The sequence below is a fragment of the Phacochoerus africanus genome, chromosome 8, assembly GCF_016906955.1.
Source record: "Phacochoerus africanus isolate WHEZ1 chromosome 8, ROS_Pafr_v1, whole genome shotgun sequence".
In the NCBI taxonomy this organism is placed as follows: domain Eukaryota; kingdom Metazoa; phylum Chordata; class Mammalia; order Artiodactyla; family Suidae; genus Phacochoerus; species Phacochoerus africanus.
In genome coordinates, this window is record NC_062551.1 from 85,574,695 (window position 1) to 85,589,356 (window position 14,662).

At 37.9% G+C, this 14,662-nt stretch overlaps 1 protein-coding gene across 15 annotated transcripts in view; it reads left to right on the forward strand.

The window, feature by feature from the left end:
- The window catches only part of EPB41 (erythrocyte membrane protein band 4.1), a 168,611-nt gene that overhangs the window by 135,342 nt on the left and 18,607 nt on the right, over nucleotides 1-14,662 (forward strand). The gene's annotated exons all lie outside the window — the stretch shown is intronic.

The window sequence follows — 14,662 nt, forward strand, 5'->3', positions numbered from 1 at the left end:
AAACGAATCCAGCTATATCCATGAGGATGTGGATTCAATCCCTGGCCTTGCTCAGTGGGTCAGGGATCTGGAGTTGAGCTGTGGTAGAGGTCACAGGTGCAGCTCAGATTCTGTATAGTTGTGGCTGTGGTGTAGGCCAGCAGCTATAGGTCCAATTCAACCCCTAGCCTAGGAACATCCATATGCCCTGGATGCGGCCCTAAAAAAAAAAAAAAAAAAAAAAAGCAGAAGGCATTTTGTCTTTTTGTTGTTGTTGTTGTTGCTATTTCTTGGGCTGCTCCCGCGGCATATGGAGGTTCCCAGGCCAGGGGTTGAATCGGAGCTGTAGCCACCGGCCTACGCCAGAGCCACAGCAACGCGGGATCCGAGCCACGTCTGCAACCTACACCACAGCTCACGGCAACGCCGGATCGTTAACCCACTGAGCAAGGGCAGGGACCGAACCCGCAACCTCATGGTTCCTAGTCGGATTCGTTAACCACTGCGCCACGACGGGAACTCCAGAAGGCATTTTGGAAAGCGATTTGATACTTTTGTTTTACCCGATATAAAAACACCAAATGTATCAAACTCTTGTGATATCAAGAGTTTTGTATATCAGATAGATCAGGGGGTGGCAAACTTTTTCTGTAAAGAACTGGATAATAAATATTTTAGGCTTTGCAGGCCATGTAGTCTCTGTCAAAATGACTCAACTTTTGCCATTATAGAGTAAAAGCAGCATTGACAATAAAGAAACGTGAATGTGCTCCAATCAGACTTTATTCGTGGACTCTGAAATCTGAATTTCATATAATAGTATGGTGTCACTAAATATTCTTCTATTTTTTCCCAACCATTAAAAAATGTAAAACTGTTCTTAACCCACAGCCATACAAAAGCAAGGAGAGGGCTGGATTTGCCTGAGGCTTTAGTCTGCTGACCCCTGACTTAGGTCTTGAGAAACAGAGAACTGACTAGCTAGATTTTTGCCTTTGTACTGTTTTGAAGAGCTGTAGTCACAATCTTAGTACGTCATTCAGTGTTGAAGTATTTTGGATCCTGTTTATGATTAGAACTGGAAAACAGAAGATGAGGCACTTGTTTCTGTTTTTGTGGCAGCCAGGGTACACCTGAATTGTAATCTGAAATATCCTGGGAGTTCCCTGGTGGTCTAGTGGTTAGGATTTGGTGCTTTCAATGATGCAACTCAGGTTCAATCTCTGGTCTGGGCACTGAGATCCCACATCAAGCTGCTGCACACCATGGCCAAAAAATTAATCAATGAAATAAAAATAATAATAAAATATCTTTACCTGCTGTAGCACCAACCTCTGTCAGTTTTCCCAATTGTTCTGTGTTAACTATGCTCTTAAGTATTTGGTGACTAATCCAGCCAGTCCTTTGGTTCTGTTTGATTTGGAAGTGTCTGCCTCCATTTCCCCCTAAGGAATAAAGAAACATGTCCCAGAGTCACTCTCTCTTTAGCCAGGTTTTAGAGGTAACTAGCAAACATGGTAAAGAAAGTGAAATGATTTTCACTCTGAACTTTTGGTACACCATAGTGTTTTGAGTAGTTGTATAAATTTAAGGTTGCGTATCTAAAGGAAACATTTTAGAAAGTTCCTCTTTCAAAGTAAAGAGAGTTTTCTGAGAGAAATGCCCTAATTCAGGGCCTATTTGGGTAGTATTTAATAAGTCAGAATAAAATAAAATTGTATTTTTTCAGAGGTATCTTTGCTCCCTGGTTGACATAATTGTGTTCTGAAGAATTCCTTGATCTGCAGATCTGCAGTTCGCTTTGGAAAGTGCTTTTTTTTTTTTGGTCTTTTTGTCTTTTCTAGGGCTGCACCAGCGGCATGTGGAGGTTCCCAGGCTAGGAGTCGAATCGGAGCTGTAGCTGCTGGCCAAAGCCACAGCCACAGCAACTCGGGATCCGAGCCAAGTCTGTGACCTACACCACAGCTCACAGCAAGGCCAGATCCTTAACGCACTGAGCGAGGTCAGAGATCGAACCTGCAACCTCATGGTTCCTAATCAGGATTTGTTAACCACTGAGCCACAATGGGAACTCCAGGAGGTGCTTTTTAATGCATCCCTAAATCTATGTTCCTTTCCATTCTCTTGTCCAAGATCTTTTAGCTCTGGTTCTCAGTTAAATAAATAGTTTATCTATCAGCAGTTCAACAAGATATTTAAGCCTAAAGTAATCTGCTAAGAACTTCTCTTTTGGAGCATTTTCTTTGATATTTTTCTCACATTATTTTCTCTGTTAATATTATAAATTTATCACAAATAAACCTTATTGTAAATCTGTTCTGGTTGATACTAATCATTGAGGAAATAGGAGTCAGTAAAGCTGCACATAGACCAACTACAAAAAAGTTGGGGTGGGAGGACCTCTGCCTCAATCAGCAAAAGATATTGTCAGTCAATCTTCCTAGAAAAATTCTCTTGTTTTCCTATATTTTCACTCTTCTCTGTGGCCCAATAATTGTCTTTTGCTCAGTTCTAAAACAGAGATAACTTTATGACTTGTATTCAGTTCTGAGAATTTTCATGTTTTAAACCATCTTGGAACTATTTGACTTATTTATACCAAGTTTTAAAAATAACTTTTTCTAACCAACGTAACCACTACAACAAAAGTAATTGTCGCAGATTGTTAGAAGCATTATTAACATGCTGAATTTGTCTTTTTTTTTTTTTTTTTAAAAAAAGCACTCTACAAATGAGTAGTTAACCATCCAGTATTGCCACTCTGATCATATTGAAGAGTGAAGGATGGAGTGGGTGTGGATATGTGGGTGTGAGGAGAACTTGCTGCTATAATGTGGAATTAACAGCAGGTACACTGCTCTCTTACTTCACCTTGGATAAACCTTATCTCTTATCTCACTCTCACAGTTCTAGATTCTCTTATCCAGGTGATTACTTAAAACCTACACTCCACATTTTGAAGTGGTCTGTTTACTAGCTCAAAGTGTGTACTTTGTGGCCATGTCTGAGTAATATAAAATTTTGTAGTGGTTCTCCAAAGCCACGTTGCTTTTAGGAATTTGTTGAAAATGTTAACATGGAAAACCATTTTCATTATTATAGAATTTTTCAGAAAATGAAGACACATCTAATTAATATCTAATCGTAGTTTTCTATTATATGTAGTTCTATGGAAGAACTATTTTCTAGATATCAAATGGGGTGTAATATTTTTCTGAAGTGCTTATTATGGCTTTAATCACTTTCGGAATTGGGCCTTCTAAGAAATCCTGCCAAGTATATTTAATTGTGTCCCATACTAAATGATCAGAGTTTCTGTGCTGTTTATAGCCCCTTCCTTTCCATCTGCATCTCTCTACCTCAACCTTTCTTAGTTTAATGAAATTAAATTGACTGACCAAAGGCTTCTGGTCTCCTAGACATGTTTAGTATAACCTTTAATATTTGCTCAATCACTTTGACTTCTATAGCTCTATTCAGGTTTGAGAACACTCATTTGATCTGTGGAGTCCTTGCTGGTGAGTGCAGTGTTAAGGCAAAATTTTCTATTATCTAATAGTTAAAATTTTGCATCAGGCACTGATTTTGCAGCTGTTTGCATTTACATTTACCTATTCTGGGGATAATCTAATAACAGCACTATTTAGGAAATTATTTTTTTTAAATATGTTTGAAGGATAATTGTTATTGGCAAATTTCATTTGCTGGTGTTTGTGAAAGGTTGCATATGGAGTGATTTTCCTATTATAAGCAATTTTATCAGCAGTATTTTAATAAAGGCCCGTGTCTCTCTAATTAAGCTTCTTTATCCAGATGTGATTTTTGTGTGCCAGAGAATAGCAACAGACCATGAAAATGACTCAAGCTTCATGGAGATGCCATTGAGCACTACAAGGATGCATTTCTAGCAAGAGACCAATAGCATACCAACTTTATTTAAAAAAAAAAAAAAAGTTGGGGAAGATATGGCCAAGAGAGAAAATTTAGATTGAAGAAAAATGTATCGCATGATTAAGAATGGCACAGTAGAGAGGAAAGCTAGAATTTTAAAATCATCTTTTGTAGCCATATGGTTACTCTGTTGTTAGTTTATCCCCATCTTGAGTGTTTGTTGGCCTGAGTTTTCCACTGAAAGTATCAAAACCATTACTTATGAAGCTTTTGGGGGTGGAGGGGCCAGGGGATATGTTTTCTTTCTGGTAATTTTTGTTCTCCTTCCTTTGTTTGTATCCTTTTTTGGCTGAAGAATGGGCTACGGCTGCTTGATCTGTCATCTTTATGTGCTGTTTACACATGGCTTTTACCAAAGAAGCCATTACCCCATCTGATTTATCTCTTATTGCAAGTGCCCCTTTAAAAGCATTTGTTTTAACTTAACAAGTTAAAAAAAAAAATCACCAGGTTAGTGTTCCTACTATTATCTAACCAAGGGAAACATGGATATTATTAGTTTTTCAAAATAGGAATAAGATTACAAATATTGACAGCATAGTAAATGTATAAAGAGATATGTTTTGTTTTCTAGAACTTTTCCCCAAGGAACTTAAAGCTGTTCTTTGCTGAGACATAAACTTACCATGTTTTGTTAAAGAAAAGTATGTAGAAACAAAGCACTCGCAATTAACTGATCTTATCAGGATTGGAGCCTACGTTTTTTAGTTTGCATGTTGCAGACCATTTGGGGGTATGATTTTAAACACATCGTTGATAATGTAAGTGACTGTAATATATTTATTGTTTACTTTAGTTAAGAACCAGGAGCTGGACTCTTCTGCTGGGTATCTTCCTTCTGTGCTTAGCAAGATAACCTCGATTCCTGCTGGTTCTGTGGGCATTTGCAGTGCAGAGCATTTCTTACTGGGTTTGCAAAGCAAGGGTAATGTGCTCTGTGGGTGTATGTCTGTCTGTGCACACCCCTCCCCCTCAATCCCACTGCCACCTTCTGCTCACTCCCTTTTTCTTATCAAAACTTTTTTAAATTTCATAAACTTATGAAAAAGCCTAGTGAATCCCCAAATCCTCTTTTTCTGACTACGGAAACACTTAAAGTTTAATGTATTAAGTTCCCTGAGATATTTGCATTTCAGCGGGCCACAAAATCATTGCAAAGATGATGGTGACATTACAGAGTTGATCCTATCACTAAACAGTATTTCCAAGGCCAGTCCCAACTCCCAGTTTACTTGAATCAGTGGCAAAATAGAAGGAAGAAAATGTGAAAACCAATGGTAGTTTAATAGATATGGTGGCTTTAGGGCTCACCATTGGGTAATATGCCTACAGAGACAGTATGCTAAATCTCACTCTCTTTTTACAGAAAATTTAGTAATTTCTAGAAGCAAAATATGTGGGTAGTAGCAAAGAAAGATATGCTTTGCGTTTAGAAACAGCAATGAATCTATTAAGCTTTAAAATGGTTGTAAATTTTGTGACTAATCAGAAATGTTCTCAAAACTATTTCAAATGGCCTATCTAGTATTCTTCATAAAGATCTTGGCTCAGGAATATATAAATATCCTCTTAGTATATCAATTTTAGTTCTTCTCTTCTATCACAGTTTCTTTCTTCAAGCTCTGCCTGGTGGTGTTCTCTAAAACATAATGAGAACCTGGCTCAGAACTTGCTAAGCTGCATGGAGGACCAGCCTTAGTTAAATAGGGTCGGCCCACTGGGGATACTCAAGAAACACTTCCATGTAGGGACTAGATGTCTTTATTATTGTTCTGGTTCACGTTTCTTTGCAAAAAGTACTATTTTAAGAAATATAGTACAAAGACAAATAATATCTCGTGTTTGCCTAGCCCTTCATTTTGAATGTGCTACACAGTTAACCTACACAATAGCCATGTCAAGTAGGTCGTGATGTTCTTGCTTTTGTATGATAAAATTGAGAGGTTCAGGGACCTGCCAAGAACAAGCAGTTTTTAAGTGAGAAAACTGGACCTGAAGCCCAGGTCTTTGATGTTTCAGTCCAGAGACATCCTTTTAGGCCACAGCTGTATCCTAAGTCCCTTAGTCCCCAAGTGAAAAGGTAGTGAAAGTAGCAGAAAGGGAATTAAGGAGAAAGTCGGGATTCGTGAGACTCTAATGTCTTATGAAACTAGGTTTCAAAAATGGTTCTCTAAGATCCAGAAACCACTAATGAGTTGAGTGTTCTTAACTTGCCTTAAATCCCCCAGGTTGAGTTTCACAAAATGTCCCAGAATCTGAAATTAGTATCTCTCTCTCTCAGCCGGTAGGAACCAGAAGATGGAAATAAGAAATGAGGCCTTGCCCATTGTTGAGACAGAAAGTCTCAGGGCTCTTGTTTGGCCTTGGGGAAAATCTGGTTCCTGGTTTTAAAATCATTCAGTGAAAATAATTGTATTTTTCAGGGGAAAAAAAAAGTTAGTTGTTTCTTTTATGTATTTATTGGGAATAAATAAATATTTCAAAATTCCCATTAATTAAATCATACCTCGGTCATAAGATCAGAGGAAAATTAGATTGGCGTCCAAAAGCAAACAAATCAAAACACCTTGTCATCAAACCAAAGGATATTTTGTAATTATAATAATTATTTGCTCTTCAATTTGAAAGTGTTTTGGAAAGTTCTCTTGTGACTCAGTGGGTTAAGAATCAGGCACTGTCACTGCTGTGGCTCTGGTTACTACAGTGGTGCAGATTCAACCCCTGGCCTGGGAACTTCCACCATGCTTCAGGTATGGCCAAAAAACCCAAACCAAACCAAAACACAAAAAATTAAAATTAAAAAAAAAAAGTATTTTTGGCATTCTGTGCTTGAGCCTTTAAGTGTATTTAAGTATATTTATATAAAAATGAAACTTTCTGCTTTGGAAGAGAGTATGTGAGATTATTTAAGATGATATTGGTAAAGTGGGTTAGGACAAGGTATTTATGCAATTTAGTGAGAGAACTTGTATTCTGGTATGGCCAGACCATGAAAATCCTTTTGCAGTCATCATTTGTGTTTCCTGCTTCTCAATTTAGTCAATTTGACAAAATAAAATGTTACCTTAGCAGAGTTCCCATCATGGCTCAGTGGTTAACGAATCTGACTAGGAACCATGAGGTTGTGGGTTCGATCCCTGGCCTCGCTCAGTGGGTTAAGGATCCCGAGTTGCCGTGAGCTGTGATGTAGGTTGCAGACGCAGCTTGGATCCCACATTGCTGTGGCTCTGGCGTAGGCCGGTGGCTACTGCTTTGATTTGACCCCCTAGCCTGGGAACCTCCATATGCCTCGGGAGTGGCCCCAGAAAAGGCAAAAAGACAAAAAAAAAAAAAAGTTACCTTAGCATATTAATAGCCCATCTCTTAAATTTTGTCATATAATTTCAGCAAATAAGAAAACTCACATTTATTATCTATAATATCTCTGAAAAGGCATGTATGAAGATAAAATTTTCACAAGTATTCTAAAGATAGATCTTTGAGGGAGTTCCTATTGTGGTTTAGCAGGTTACGAACCCAACTAGTATCCATGACGATTCAGGTTCAATCCCTGACCCTGCTCAGTGGGTTTAGGATCTAATGTCATTGTGAGCTGCCGTGTAGGTGGCAGACTCAGCTCTGATCTGTCATTGCTGTGGCTGTGGTGTGGGTTGGCAGCCAGAGCTCCAATCTGACCCCTAGCCTAAAGACTTCCAAATGCTGTAGGTGTGGCCCTAAAAAGCAGAGGGGGGAAAAAAAATCTTTGAAAACACTTAGTAGAATGTGAAGGAAAAACATTTTTCTGAAAACTTAATAGTAAACATACACTGTTCCCAAGACTCTCATTAAAAGTTACCTTTGTAACTGATATGACTCTGTTTTCTTCATTCTTTTATTTATTTATTATTTATTTATTTATGTCTTTTTGCCATTTCTAGGGCTGCTCCTATGGCATATGGAGGTTCCCAGGCTAGGGGTCTAATCAGAGCTGCAGTCGCCAGCCTACTCCAGAGCCACAGCAACACGGGATCCGAGCCGTTGAGCAAGGCCAGGGATCGAACCCACAACCTCATGGTTCCTAGTTGGATTTGTTAACCACTGAGCCACGTCAGGACCTCCTCTTCATTCTTTTAAAATTGTTCCGTCAACTGTCTAATTTCACTAATGGTAGACTCAGTAATATTGGTGACTGGCTTATTTCAGTGCTTAATGTGATGTTATGATAACTGAGAGTGCACAAAAAGTAACAAAGACGCTGTAATTAAGCTTAGTGACCAGCTCTGATAAAATTTTCCCTTCTCCCCAAGGTTCCACCCTTGCCCCAACCACTACTTAGCCCTGAGTTTATTATGCAAACATACTTAACTGCTGTCTGTACATATCATTGTCAGTATCTTCTTTCAGCTAAATCTAAGTACCCTGGACACTGGATCACTTCTTTCTTTTACTTATCCTAAAATCACCTAAAAGAGGATTGTTTTCTGAGGTGGCAGTTAAACAATTGTTTATTGAATTTGGTCAATTCATTCTGACGTCTTAAACTTGATTTCAGTAACAGAAGATCTCAGCCTGAGGTGCAGGGCATTCAGCCAAAAGCAAAACAAGCTACCCACACAGAAGAAATATAAATCATTGTGATGTGAAGTATGATAGTGTTTATCTATAGTCTGTGTCACTAGTCCAGAGTTAATGTTCAAATCAAGTCTGGGGACACTTTAGTATTTTATATTCCCAGTTGCTATCATGACTTTGGCAAGAGAGTGATAATTTTCCATGAGTGTCTTCACTGATTCAAAAGCAGATATCCAGTAAGAAATTCACAGAAAATTTCTGACTTACCTCATAGATCTAACCACATTTCTATTCACATTTCTGAGAATATTCTTGGCATCTCTAAATCAGAAAACATTAAAGAAATTATAATGAAGCTATACTTTAAATCTGAGCTATTTCTTTCCCACTCAAATAGATTAACTCCATCATCATTGACTTTGACTTTCAAAATGCACTCACTAAATTACTGCCATTTTATATTATATTCTCCTTATAAAAGAAAATTTTTATACTATTTACAAGTTACTGACATTTCTTATTCTTTCCATTAACTACTTTTTCATTTAGGAAACTGTTAAGGTTTATTTTTAACTGTTTTCATAAAGTTGGAGGATAGTAAGGATTTATCGGCACTTCCTTCGTAAATTGTTTACCGGACTGTTCAGGTTTTACAGATCATTTTATAAAAGCTTGCATAAGAAAAGTCATTTAATATTTTTGATTACAAAGGTAGTACATATCCATTTTAGAAAGTTTAGGAAATACAGAAAAATGCAAAGAAAGAAATTATTTACAGTCCTACCCCTACTGATGTTTTAGTATACCTTGAGGTCTTTTTCATATGTATAATCACACACTTTGGAAAATTTAGTTTTTAAATGGATAAGAAATAAAACACAGCCTATTATCAAAAGTCCTTGAAGTTATTAGCGTTTTTGCCTTCTTCTCTCATTCCAGCAATCTAGTCCTGGTTCTAAAATGAAAGTACATCTCTGAGGATTCCCCTTGTAGCTCATCAGGTTAAGGACACAGCGTTGTCAGTTCAGTGGCCCAGGTCGATGCAGCGGCCCAGGTTTGATCCCTGGCCCAGGAACTTCTGCATGCTGCAGAAGTGGCCAAAAAAACTACACAGTACATCCCTGAAATCACATGACAAGGTTGGCAGTGAAGAATTTGCTGTTCTTCGCCTGGTCCTTAACTGCCTACTCGGGATTTTAATATATAGAAAGATAAAATGAGACAATAGTAAGTTCTTTTTCTTTCTTTTAACAGAGAAAGGAACTGTTTTTCTATTGCCATCCAAAGATAAAATTGGCCTTCACTAAGTAAGGAATAAATCACCAAATATGCGTGGGGAAAATTACTATATAGGCCCTGCAGAACAAACTTATGTGGCTCTTGCTTATGTAGCAAAATTTTAGAAGGATTTTCAGGATTTATTTTCATTGTGACGCTTATAGGATAAGAGAGTCTTGTCAGCATAACTGCAGTTCTTTCAGTAGTCTCTTCAAATATAAAATCCCTTCCTTCAAAAATAACTAAAAGGAAAGACTCTGGATTGTATTTAATGGCGTAGCAGCAGAGTACCTATAAAACACCCATATCCTGCTCCTAATGATATCTGTAATCCCTAAGTCAAGGGAGAGGTTATTTATAACTACAAAGGCACATCTATACTAAGGGTTTGATGATCCTGTGACATAATCCATTTGAATAAATCATTTTCAAGAGAACACTTTAGGGGATAAAAAAAAAAAAAGCACCTTGTTTTTTCTCCCCTAAAGAAAATACTGAATTATCATACTTAGCAGGAACATTGACTTAAGTAAAATTGAGAATTTTTGATCAAATAGCATTCCCACTCAATTAAATATTGGTCTAACATTCTTCCTTCTTATATTCTTGAAACCACCTAGATAGCCCTGCGATACTTTATACAGGCAGCTGGTCTTTCCATTGTAGCACCCTTCTCAGAGATCCCTCATCAGGCCAAACAAGCAACCACAGTAAGTCTCAATTTTGTCTGTCACTGTGGATGGTTCAGATGCAGTCATATAGTTATTCATATCCTTGAGAAGTTCTCTTTAAAGTTTCCAGGCCAATTTGGTATATTCAGTTGTGAGGAATCTTACATAATCCAGCGGCCCTTGCTGATGGTCACAGCCAAAGGCACAGCACTGTCAGTTAAAATCCCTCACTCATGTTACATGCCAAATTGTGTGTGTCTTATGGCATGGGGATTTTATATCTTCTTTTTGCTTCAATCCTTTCTTATGGCTTTCCAGCCTTCTCCTTATATTTTAAAAGATAGTGTTGGTCAGTAAAATCAGACTCTGCTTAGAGGACTTGGGACAATCTTTGTACTTCCCCCAAATATAGTCAAGTTTAGTGTATATTCTTTTGAACATGATAGGACATGTCCTTTGATCCTACTTGAAATTCTTTCTGTTGCCATGGGAAGAAATGGGCTTTAGAATCAGAGATTGACTTGAGTTTAAACCTTAGTTCCGTCACTTACTAGCTCTGAGTTGCTTATCTTCTCCATATCGTCATCTATGAAAAAGAGATAGTGACTACCTCATAGTGAGGCTGTGAAAAATTAAATGAGAAAACATGTTAAAGTGCTTTTCATATGGTGAACATGCAATAATGTTAGTTTTTCTTATTTTACTGATGTAGGAGATAGGACGCCGGTCTGGTCCAGTAGGCCGCTATTTATGTTCTTCCTATATCAGCCTTTTCACTTTTTTTTTTTAATTGAAGTATAGTTGATTTACAATGTTGTGTTAATTTCTGCTGTTCAGCAAAGTGATTCAGTTATACATATATGTATGCTCTTTTTAAAATATTCCTTTCTATTATGATTTATCATAGGATATTGAATATAGTTCCCTGTGCTATACAGTAGGACCTTGTTATTTATCCATTCTATATATACATAGTTTACATCTGCTAATCCCAACCTTCTACTCCATCCCTCTCCCAACCCCCTCCCTGTTAGCAACCACAAGTTTTTTCTCTATGTCTGTGAGTATGTTTCTGTTTTGTTAGATGGGTTCATCTGCCATATTTTAGATTCCACATATAAGTGATATATTGAATGTCTTTCTCTTTCTGACTTATTTCATTTAGTATGATAACCTCTAGTTGCATCCATCTTTTCGGTTTTTGAATAGCACAAGGCAAAGCAGTTCTCAGGGCTCCTGGATTTATTTAGTGTGTGTTCAGCAAGTTTTTACTGAACATCTACTGTGTGCCAAAAACTGTGCAGAAGAGATACAGAGCTAAGTAACATAATAAGTCCTTATCTCCCAAGGAGCTCAGTCTAATGGAAAAGACAGATGACTAATCCAATAATGACAGGGTACAATGGAACAAAAGAGGCATGGTATCTAAACATTCTATAGGCAACCAGGGGGAAACTTCCAGAACTGACACAAGCTGAGCATACACTTGCAGGCAGAAGGAATCATCCTGACAGTGTTAACAAAGGCGCAGAGGCAAAAAAAAAAAAAAAGAAAGAAAAGAAAAAAGCATGCTCTGTGCTGGGAACTGCCGATAGTCTTGAATTAATGGAGAGAAGACTGTGTGTGGAGGTGTAGCAGAGTGAAGCTGGAGAGAGAGGAGTCATATTTTAAAGTATTTTCTATGTCTTACAAAAGGATCTCAACTTTAACCAGAAGGCAATGAGGAACCACCAAAGGGTTTTAAGCTGTAAAATGAAATTTTCAACCTTTCCTTGTAGAAATAAACACTTTAGCAGCAGAATAGAGGATGTTTGAGATCAGAAAGAAGGAAGAAAGAAAAGAAGAAAAGTTGTTTGGGACATGAGCAGTAAGTGGGCTGAGGCATTATGAGAGCCTGAATAAAGATAGTAAATGTGGGAATAGAGAAAAGCAGATAGATAAGGGAGATATTATAATGGAAGAGACGTGTTTAGTTGGGGGCATATTGCATTCCATATGCCTGGGAGAGTGTCCAGTAAGAAGCTGGCTGTGTTGTCAAGAGATCCAGACAACAGAGCCAACTGGAGCGGCTGATTTGACCATATGTGAGGTGCTGTAAGTGGCAATCCAACCCAACTGTTATCAGTTTTCCTTTTATTTCCAATGACTAATACACATTAGATGATCAGTAAATATTTGTTGAATTGATGTTATTGTGGCTACAGCTTTTACCCTTGATCTCCTCTGTTCTTGCTTTGAAAATAATGGTTGATCTATCTAATTTTACTCAGCAGTAGGCAACTTTGGGCCAGGTGGTGCTGGCCTAAGCAGTGTTTAAGTCACAAAAAGAAAGACCACCGCTTACCACTTGAGCAGACTGGTATAAAACTTGCTTTTACTTGATTGCTTTAGATATTTTCCTGATTATCAATCAGCCTTCTCAGTTGTGACAAAATTATTTGGAGAAGCCGTGAAGCTCCTCTCCATGTGAGTGGGTTTGGCTGTGCTATTGAGAGTGTGAAAGCTAGCTTACAGCAATTTGAGAAAGACTACTTGTTTATTACCAGCTGATCTATTTTGGGGCAGCTCCATAACAGCTTGTCTGACTGAAAAGAAGTGGTGAGATAAGTGCCCTAGAAAGTAGTCCAGTGTTGTTATTAATATAACAACAAACTCATTCTTGTGTCCCCTGGGCCCTAGCCTATTATAGGTGCTCAGATAATGCTCATTGAATTAAGGGAATCTACATGGTCTTTGAAAATTTACAAAGTGCTTTCATATATATTATTGTATTTGATCTTCAGCATCCTGTGAGCCAAACCAAGTATTATTCTCATTTTAAATATGAGGAAATTCATATGCCCTTCGCAAGGATAGTTTATGTATCTCTGATACATCTGTAGACAGAGTTTCTGTTGTCGTCTCTCAATTCAGTTTTTCATGTCCTAAGTAATATTCGAAATCAGTCAGTGAAAGACCTGCCTAATCTGAGTTCATCTGGTACTATTTTGAGGTGCTCTTGAGTTGACTGTTCTAAAATGGCTTAGAAGGAAAGTTGTCTGAGTTGTGGGGTAGTGGGTTAAGGATTCAGTGTTATCACGGCAGCGACTCAGGTCGCTGCTGTGGTGCAGGTTAGATCTCTGGCCCAGGAACTTCCACATGTCAAAGGTATGGCCAAAAAAAAAAAAAAAACCAAAAAGCAAAAAACAAAACAACTAACATACAAGAAGTAAATTTGTCCGAAGCTCCTGAGTGCAGTGCATCTTTTCTTGCTTTACTAGACCACTGGTTTCTACTCATCGCAAGGTAGGCTGGTTTACAACTTAAGGAACAGCAGTGATTTTTTTTTTAATATAATCCATATAATATGATTTGAGTACTAAAATGTGTAAGCTTGTCCAAGCACATGTTCATTTACTCTAGGAACACCTTTTAGAAAGAGCCCTTTTCTGTTCAGTTCCTCTGTGGTGTGCAATATGGTAAATTGATCCTACCAAAATTTCAGGCCCAAGTGGCTTATTTGCAGCTCTCTGGTGAGCACATACAGATGTCACTTTTCCTGACATCTGGCTTCCCTTAGATTGTTCATTTCTCAAATGTCTTATATTTTTTCTCCTAGTGTGAGTGCCTTCTCTTTTTGCACCCACAGCACCTTTCTTTAAACTTTAGGAATAGGTCCATCTATTGGGATGTTATCTTCTCACCCAGGTTCTCTTGGAAGTTCTTACTTTGGATAGATTTTTCCAGTGCCGTGAGGCATTTAGCCCAGAAGGGAGCTCTCTGTGTTTCCCAGATTTATGTCTCTTAGGGGTTGGAAATGTTATGTCATTCATCTGTGAAGAAGTACTTCTTAGCTGCCAAGTCACATTTATTCTGTTTACAAAGGAATGTTTCCCTGTTTTCAGTGTTATAGTTAATTCTGCGACAGTGATTGGGTTACATCTGTGCTGGATGTGCTCAACTTCCATATCTCTGCCAACCAAAGTCTAGCTTTTAGCTTCTCCACTGAGGCTAGCATGATGATTCATATGGCTTGGAGATATATGGAACATTTTTAACCTGATCAGACTCCTAGAGCAAGTTTTATTGACTCGTAAATTGCATTGTGCCCTGTGCATAGTAATGAGTTAGCTATGTAGGAACACTAATCCTTTAAGTATGAAGTGTATGTGTTATACAGGGAAGACCATAGTAATGGTCGGTAATGGGTGAGGCACATAGAAATTATTTCTCAGCTTAACCATGTTGTCGAA